Source organism: Aythya ferina (genome assembly GCF_964211825.1).
Source record: "Aythya ferina genome assembly, contig: HAP1_SCAFFOLD_163, whole genome shotgun sequence".
Lineage (NCBI taxonomy): Eukaryota > Metazoa > Chordata > Aves > Anseriformes > Anatidae > Aythya > Aythya ferina.
In genome coordinates, this window is record NW_028181365.1 from 70,697 (window position 1) to 77,950 (window position 7,254).

General features: G+C 44.0%; 1 long non-coding RNA gene across 1 annotated transcript; it reads left to right on the forward strand.

Moving 5' to 3' along the window:
• The first annotated feature begins 4,213 nt into the window (after window positions 1-4,213).
• LOC311428852 lies at window positions 4,214-6,176 on the forward strand. Its single transcript, XR_014687920.1, has 2 exons — window positions 4,214-4,436; window positions 5,279-6,176. It is a non-coding gene; the product is annotated as an uncharacterized lncRNA (long non-coding RNA).
• The last annotated feature ends 1,078 nt before the right edge of the window (window positions 6,177-7,254 follow it).

Consider the following 7,254-nt stretch of genomic DNA (forward strand, 5'->3'; position numbering starts at 1 on the left):
CCTTTAAGTGGTATATTCTTTATTGCAGCGCTGGATGCACGGGGGATCTCTCCACCTATCGTGCATACCCAAAGCAGAAAGCAGTCTTGAATTTATACAATCAATCTATCAATATTCTACAAGCACCTATACATATGCATTACCTATCCCCGCCTTCCCTCGCTTCTCATGCTAATTAGCCTTTTGGCACCTTGCGCCTGCGCAGAGCCTTCCAAGAATTGTGGGCAGGGGTCTTTGGGACGTGGGCAGGGGTCTTTGGGAGGAAGACCCCGAGTCTTCCTCACAGTGTACTTTTCACCTTTGGTCAGGAATCTGCTGAATTGGCATGTTTCTTAATTGCAAGAGCTGGTTGTTGCCAATTCTCCCGTTTGTTGTATCTTTATAATGAATTCCAATGTCCAGTTTCGAGAGTTCTAGTCATTACATTCGTTTCTCTGTCTGCCTGCCGCTTCCTTATCATGAGTTCCAGTGTCTTGTTTCGAGATATACAGTCCTTGTCTGGGGATTGTCCTTGCCTCCCCAATAGCTCCTTAATCACCCTTCACACAATTATCTGAGAATGAAAGCTGCTTTCCAGTAATTCAGAAAGCCAAGTTACGTCTCAGCTTTGAGCATCTCGGGCTTTTGGGCCTGTCTGTAACATTTGGCACCAGCACTAATACTTCTTTTGGCATATGTTTAGCGTTTGGGGCCTGTGTCTGGGATTTGGGCCCTGTCTCGAACCACTGGGGCTTTGTCCTGGGTTTTGGAGCCTGCCTCTAGAGTTCAGGGCCTGTGATTAGGCTTTTGGGGTCTGTGTCTGGGGGCCGGTATCTGGGGGCAAGGGGGGAGCTGCTTGTAGACCCTAGGGGCCAGCATTGAGGGGGTTGGGAGCTGACTCTACACCTTTGGGGCCTGCTTCTGGGGGCGGGGGGGGGGGTTGAGACCTGCATCTGGGGGAGGGGTGGGAGCTCTTTGTATTCCTTTGGAGCCTGTGTCGGGGGGCGGGGGGGAAGGGGAGGGTTGGTTGGGAGCTGCTTGTACACTGTTGGAGCCTGGGTTGAGGGAGGAGGTTTGGAGCTGCTTCTACACCTTTGGGCCTGGCATCGGGGGTAGGGGGTTGGGTGCTGGTTGTAGGGGCCTGTGTTTGGGGGGGGGGGCTTGGGACCTGCGTCTGGGGGAGGGGTGGGAGCTGCTTGTACACCTTTGGGGCCTGCATGTGTGGGGGGTCAGGGCCTGTGTCTAGCGGGCTGGGAACTGCTTGTACAATGTAGGAATCTGTTTCTGCAGGGTGGCTGGGAGCTGTTTGTACAACTTTGGGGCCAGCATCTGGGGGTGGCTGGGAGCTGCCTGTACACTGTAGGGGCCTGTGTTTGTGGGGGCCTTGAAGGCCTCCCTCGGGGCAGGAGGGGGGGAGGGTTGGGAGCTGCTTGTATAGGGTAGGGGGCCTGCCTGGCAGGGGTTGGGAGCTGCTTGTAGAATTTGGGTCGCTGTGTCTGGGGGGGGGGTTGGGGCCTGTGTCTCAGGGGTGTTGGGAACTGGTTGTACACCTTTGGGTCCTGTCTCTGGGGGGGGAGCTACTTGTACCCTTACCATAAGCCGTACTCTAACACATACTTCTACCAGTACCCTTACCCTTACCGTAACCCTTACCTTTACCCTTACTCTTACCCTTACCAAAGCATTACCCTTACCCTTAACGTAAGCCTAAACCTTAACCTTATCCTTACACTTACACTTACCGTAAACCTTACCCTTTCTGCTACACTTACCCTTAGCCTAAATCTAAACCTTATACTTACCCTAACCCTAACACTTACCCTTACCATTACCCATATACTTACTCTTACCCTAACCCTAAATCTTACTCAAACACTTACCCTGACCCTTACATTAACCCTAAACCGTACCCTAAAACTTACACTTACTCTTAACCTTAACCTTACGCTTAACCTTAACCTACTACTTACCCTTTCTTATCTGTCACCATACACCTAAAATTAACCCTAACCATTACCCTAACACTTACCCTTACCCTAACCCAAACCCTAATCCTAACTCTAAACCTTACCCTGACTTGTACACTTATCCTTATCCTTACACTTACCCTAACACTTACCCTTACACTTATCCTTATACATATAACTTACCCTTACCCTAAAACTTAACCTTAACCTAACTCTAACACTAAACCTTACCTTAACCCTTACTCTGACCCTTACATTAACCCTTACCCTTACCCTAAAACTTACTCTTAACCTTAACCTTACCCTTAACCTTAACCTAATACTTACCCTTCCGTTTCCCTCACCCTAACCCTAAAACTAACCCTAACCATTACCCTAACACCTACCCTTACCCTAACCCTTACTCTAACCCTTACAATGACCCGTACCCTTACACATACACTTACACTTACCCTTACCCTAAACCTTACCCTTACCATAAGCCATATTCTAACAAATTCTACCCGTACCCTTACCCTTACCGTAATCCTTACCCTTTATGTTACCCTAAACCTTACCCTTACCCTAACACTTACCCTTATCGTAAACCTTACCCTTTCTGCTACATTTACCATTAGCCTAAATCTAAACCTTACACTTACCCTTACCTTAACCCAATACTTACCCTTACGTTTCCCTCACCCTAACCCTAAAATTAACCCTAACCATTATTCTAACACTTACCCTTACCCTAACCCTAACCCTTACTCTAACCCTTACCCTGACCCATACCCTTACACTCACCCTTACCCTTACATTACCCTAACTCTTACCCATACCATAACCCATACCCTAACACATATTTGTACCCTTAACCTTACCGTTACCCTTACCCTTACTCTATCCGTTACCCTTACGCTTACCCTTAACATAAACCTTACCATTAATCTTACCCTTACGCTAACCCTTACCCTTACCCTATCCCTTACACTTATCCTTATCCATACCCTTAACCTTACCCCAACCCTTACCCTTAAGCTGAACCTAACCCTAAACCTTACCCCAAACCTTTCCCTGAACCTTACATTAACCCTAACCCTTAACCTAAACCTTACACTTACTCTTAACCTTAACCTTACCCTTAACCTTAAGCTAGTACTTAACCTTACATTTTTCTCACCCTAATCCTAAAATTAACCCTAACCATTACCCTAACACTTAACCGTTACACTTACCCTTATTCTATCCGTTACTCTTACACTTTCCCTTAACATAAACCTTACCCTTTACCTTACCCTTACCATAAGCCATACATCAACACTTATATGTACACTTACGCTTACACTTATCCTAGTAATTACTCGTACAATTACCCTTAACCTAACCATAAACATTAAGGATAAGCTTAAGGGTCACCCTTAAGGTTACCGTTATCCTAACACTTACACTTAAGTTCATGGTAAGGGTTAGAGTAAGGGTAAGTGTTAGGGTAATGGTTAGGCTAATTTTAGGTTTAGGGTGAGGGAAACGTAAGAGTAAGTATTAGGTTACAGCTAAGGTTAAGGTTAAGAGTAAGTGTAAGGTTTAGTGTAAGGATTAGGGTTAATGTAAGGGTCAATGTAAGGGTTGGGGTAAAGGTTTAGGTAAAGGGTAAAAATATGTATATTGTAAGGGTGAGGGGTTAGGGTAATGGTTAGATTTTAGTTAGATTTAGGTAAGGGTGAGGGTTCGGGTAAGGTTTAGAATTAGGCAAAGGGTAAGTGTAGCAGAAAGGGTAAGGTTTAGGATAAGGGTAAGTGTTAGGATAAGGGTAAGGTTTAGGGTTAGCTTAATAGTAAGGTTAAGGGTAATTGTACGAGTAATTGCTAGGGTAAGTGCAAGCGTAAGTGTACATGTAAGTGTTGTTGTATGGCTTATGGTAAGGGTAAGGTCAAGTGTAAGGTTTATGTTAAGGGTAAGCGTAAGGGTAACGGATAGAGTAAGGGTAAGGGTAAGGTTAAGGGTAACGGTAAGGTTAAGGGTACAAATATGTGTTAGGGTATGGGTTATGGTATGGGTAAGAATTAGGGTAAGTATAAGGGTAAGGGTAAGTGTAAGGGTACAGGTCAGGGTAAGGGTTAGAGTAAGGGTTAGGGTTAGGGTAAGGTTAAGTGTTAGGGTAATGGTTAGGGTTAGTTTTAGGGTTAAAGTCAGGAAAATGTATGCGTAAGTATTAGGTGAATGTTAAGGGTAAGGTTAAGGTTAAGAGTAAGGGTAAGGTTTAGGGTAAGGGTTAGGGTTAATGTAAGGGTCAGGGTAAGGGTTGGGGTAAGGTTTAGGGTAAGGGTTAGGTTCAGGATAAGTGTTAGGGTAAGGGTAAGGTTAATGGTAACCATAAGTGTAAAGGTAAGGGTTAGGGTAAGGGTAAGAATAAGGGTATGGGTAACGGTAAGGGCGAGGGTTAGGCTAAGGGTAAGTGTAAGGTTTAGATTTAGGCTAAGGGTAAGTGTAGCAGAAAGGGTAAGGTTTACGGTAAGGGTAAGTGTTAGGATAAGGATAAGGTTTAGGGTTAGGTTAAGGGTAATGGTAAGGGTAACGGTAAGGGTAAGGGTAACGGTAAGGGTAAGGGTAACGGTAACGGTAAGGGTAAGGGTAACGGTAACGGTAAGGGTAAGGGTTACGGTAAGGGTACGGTTACGGGTAGAAGTATGTGTTAGAGTATGGGTTATGGTAAGGGTAAGGGTTAGAGTAAGGGTTAGGGTGAGGGTAATGGTTAGGGTTAATTTTAGGGTTAGGGTGAGGGAAAAGTAAGGGTAAGTATTAGGTTAAGGTTAAGGGTAAGGTTAAGGTTAAGTTTTAGGGTTAGGGTTAATGTAAGGGTCAGGGTAAGGGTTCAGGTAAGGTTTAGGGTTAGGGTTAGGTTAAGGTTAAGTGTTAGGGTAAGGGTAAGGTAAATGGTAACCGTAAGTGTAAGGGTAAGGGTTAGGGTAAAGGGAAGAGTCAGGGGAAGGGGAAGGGGAAGTCTAAGGGTCCGGGTCCGGGTAAAAGTTAGAGTAAGGGTTAGGGTTAGGTAAGGATAAGTGTTCAGGTAATGGTTACGGTTAATTTTAGGGTTATGGTGAGGGAAACGTAAGGGTATGTATTAGTTTAAGGGTAAGGTTAAAGGTAAGATTAAGTGTAAGGTTTAGGTTAAGGGTTAGGATTAGAGTTAGGGTTAGGGTAAGGGTTAGGGTTAATGTAAGGGTCAGGGTAAGGGTTGGGGTAAGGTTTAGGTCAAGGGTAAAAGTAAGTATAATGCTAAGGGTAAGGGTGAGGGTTAGGGTAAGGTTTAGAATTAGGCAAAGGGTAAGTGTAGCAAAAAGGGTAAGGTTTAGGATAAGGGTAAGTGTTAGGATAAGGGTAAGGTTTAGGGTTAACTTAATAGTAAGGTTAAGGGTAATTGTACGAGTAATTGCTAGGGTAAGTGCAAGCGTAAGTGTACATGTAACTGTTGTTGTATGGCTTATGATAAGGGTGTGAGGAATGTTTTAACAATTCGTGTCCATAAAGAACAATTCTGTTTGAATCCTGTCTGCCTCTGGGCCCTGCACTGGCAATTTAATTCTTGAACCTCAGCTGCAGTGTGTCCCAGTCTCCCCCTCATTCTAGTCAATTTATCACTCCTTAAATTTATGAACCTGTTTGCTTTTGTTATTCCGGACTTCTATTTCTAACACTGCTATAGATGTGTCTGTGAATGGCTGGGGAAGAATGTTTTAATTACTCGTGAAGCTGTTTGTGTTTGATGTCTGGGAGTTTCAGAACAACTGATAACAACTAGTGACTGTTATGGGATACTATGCGGATCTTTGGTATCTGGTTAGGGGGGCCGAGAGATTAAGAGGAAGGAAAAAGAAGCTGAAGGACGGCTGGGAGACAAGTCTTGAAGAGAATGTTCTATAAACTTGGTATGGTGCCAAGTAAGTACAAAGGGGGAGAGGAAGACTACGAGCCTTCAGCATGAAAGACCCCTAGAGACCCCCAGAAGAGACCCCAGAGGAGACTGCGCATGCTCCAGTAGGAGGGACTGCACCCCGGAAGCTAATTTTAATAATCTATTTTTTTTAGAAGTAGTAATGAATATGTATTAGTCTAGGAGCATAAAAATCAGCTGCTTGATGTAACTGGTGTGCGTCCTGGTGGAGCGGAGACTCCCGGTGCACCCAGCGCTGTTTGCTTACCTCCATTCCTTTATATTCTTTCAATAAATCCTATTTTTTTATTTAATCCTAATTTGAATCCTGAGCCATTTATAACAAGGGTTAGGTTAACTTTAAGGTTTATGTTAAGTGTAAGTGTAAGGGTAACGGAGACAGTAAAGGTAAGGGTAAGGGGAATGGTAAAGTTAAGGCTACAAGTACGTGTTAGGATATGGGTTATGGTAAGGGTAAGGGTTAGGGTAAGGGTAAGGGTTAGGGTAATGGTTAGGGTTAATTTTAGGGTTAGGGTGAGGGAAACATAAGGGTAAGTGTTAGGGTAATAGTTAAGGGTAAGGTTAAGGTTAAGAGTAAGTGTAAGCTTTAGGGTAAGGGTTAGGGTTAATGTAAGGGTCAGGGTAAGGGCTGGGGTAAGGTTTAGGGTTAGGGTTAGGTTAAGGGTAAGGATTAGGGTAAGGGTAAGGGTATGGATAAGGATAAGTGTAAGTGTTAGGGTAAGGGTAATGTTAAAGGTAACAGTAAGTGTAAGGAGAAGGGTTAGGGTAAGGGTAAGAGTAAGGGTATTGGCAACAGTAAGGGTGAGGGTTACAGTAAGGGTAAGTGTAAGGTTTAGATTTAGGCTAAGGGTAAGTGTAGCAGAAAGGGTAAGGTTTACTGTAAGGTTTAAGGTTTCGGCTTAGGTTAAGGGTAAGGGTAAGGGTAAGGGTAATTGTACGAGTAATTGCTAGGGTAAGTGTAAGCGTAAGTGTACATGTAAGTGTTGTTGTAGGGCTTATGGTAAGGGTAAGGTCAAGGGTAAGGTTTATGTTAAGGGTAAGCGTAAGGGTAACAGATAGAGTAAGGGTAAGGGTAAGGTTAAGGGTACAAATATGTGTTAGGGTATGGGTTATGGTATGGGTAAGAATTAGGGTAAGTATAAGGGTAAAGGTAAGTGTAAGGGTACAGGTCAGGGTAAGGGTTAGAGTAAGGGTTAGGGTTAGGGTTAGGGTTAGGGTTAGGGTTAGGGTAAGTGTAAGGGTTAGGGTTAGTTTTAGGGTTAAAGTCAGGAAAATGTATGCGTAAGTATTAAGTTAATGTTAAGGGTAAGGTTAAGGTTAAAAGTAAGTGTAAGGTTTAGGGTAGAGGTTAGGGTTAATGTAAGGGTCAGGATAAGG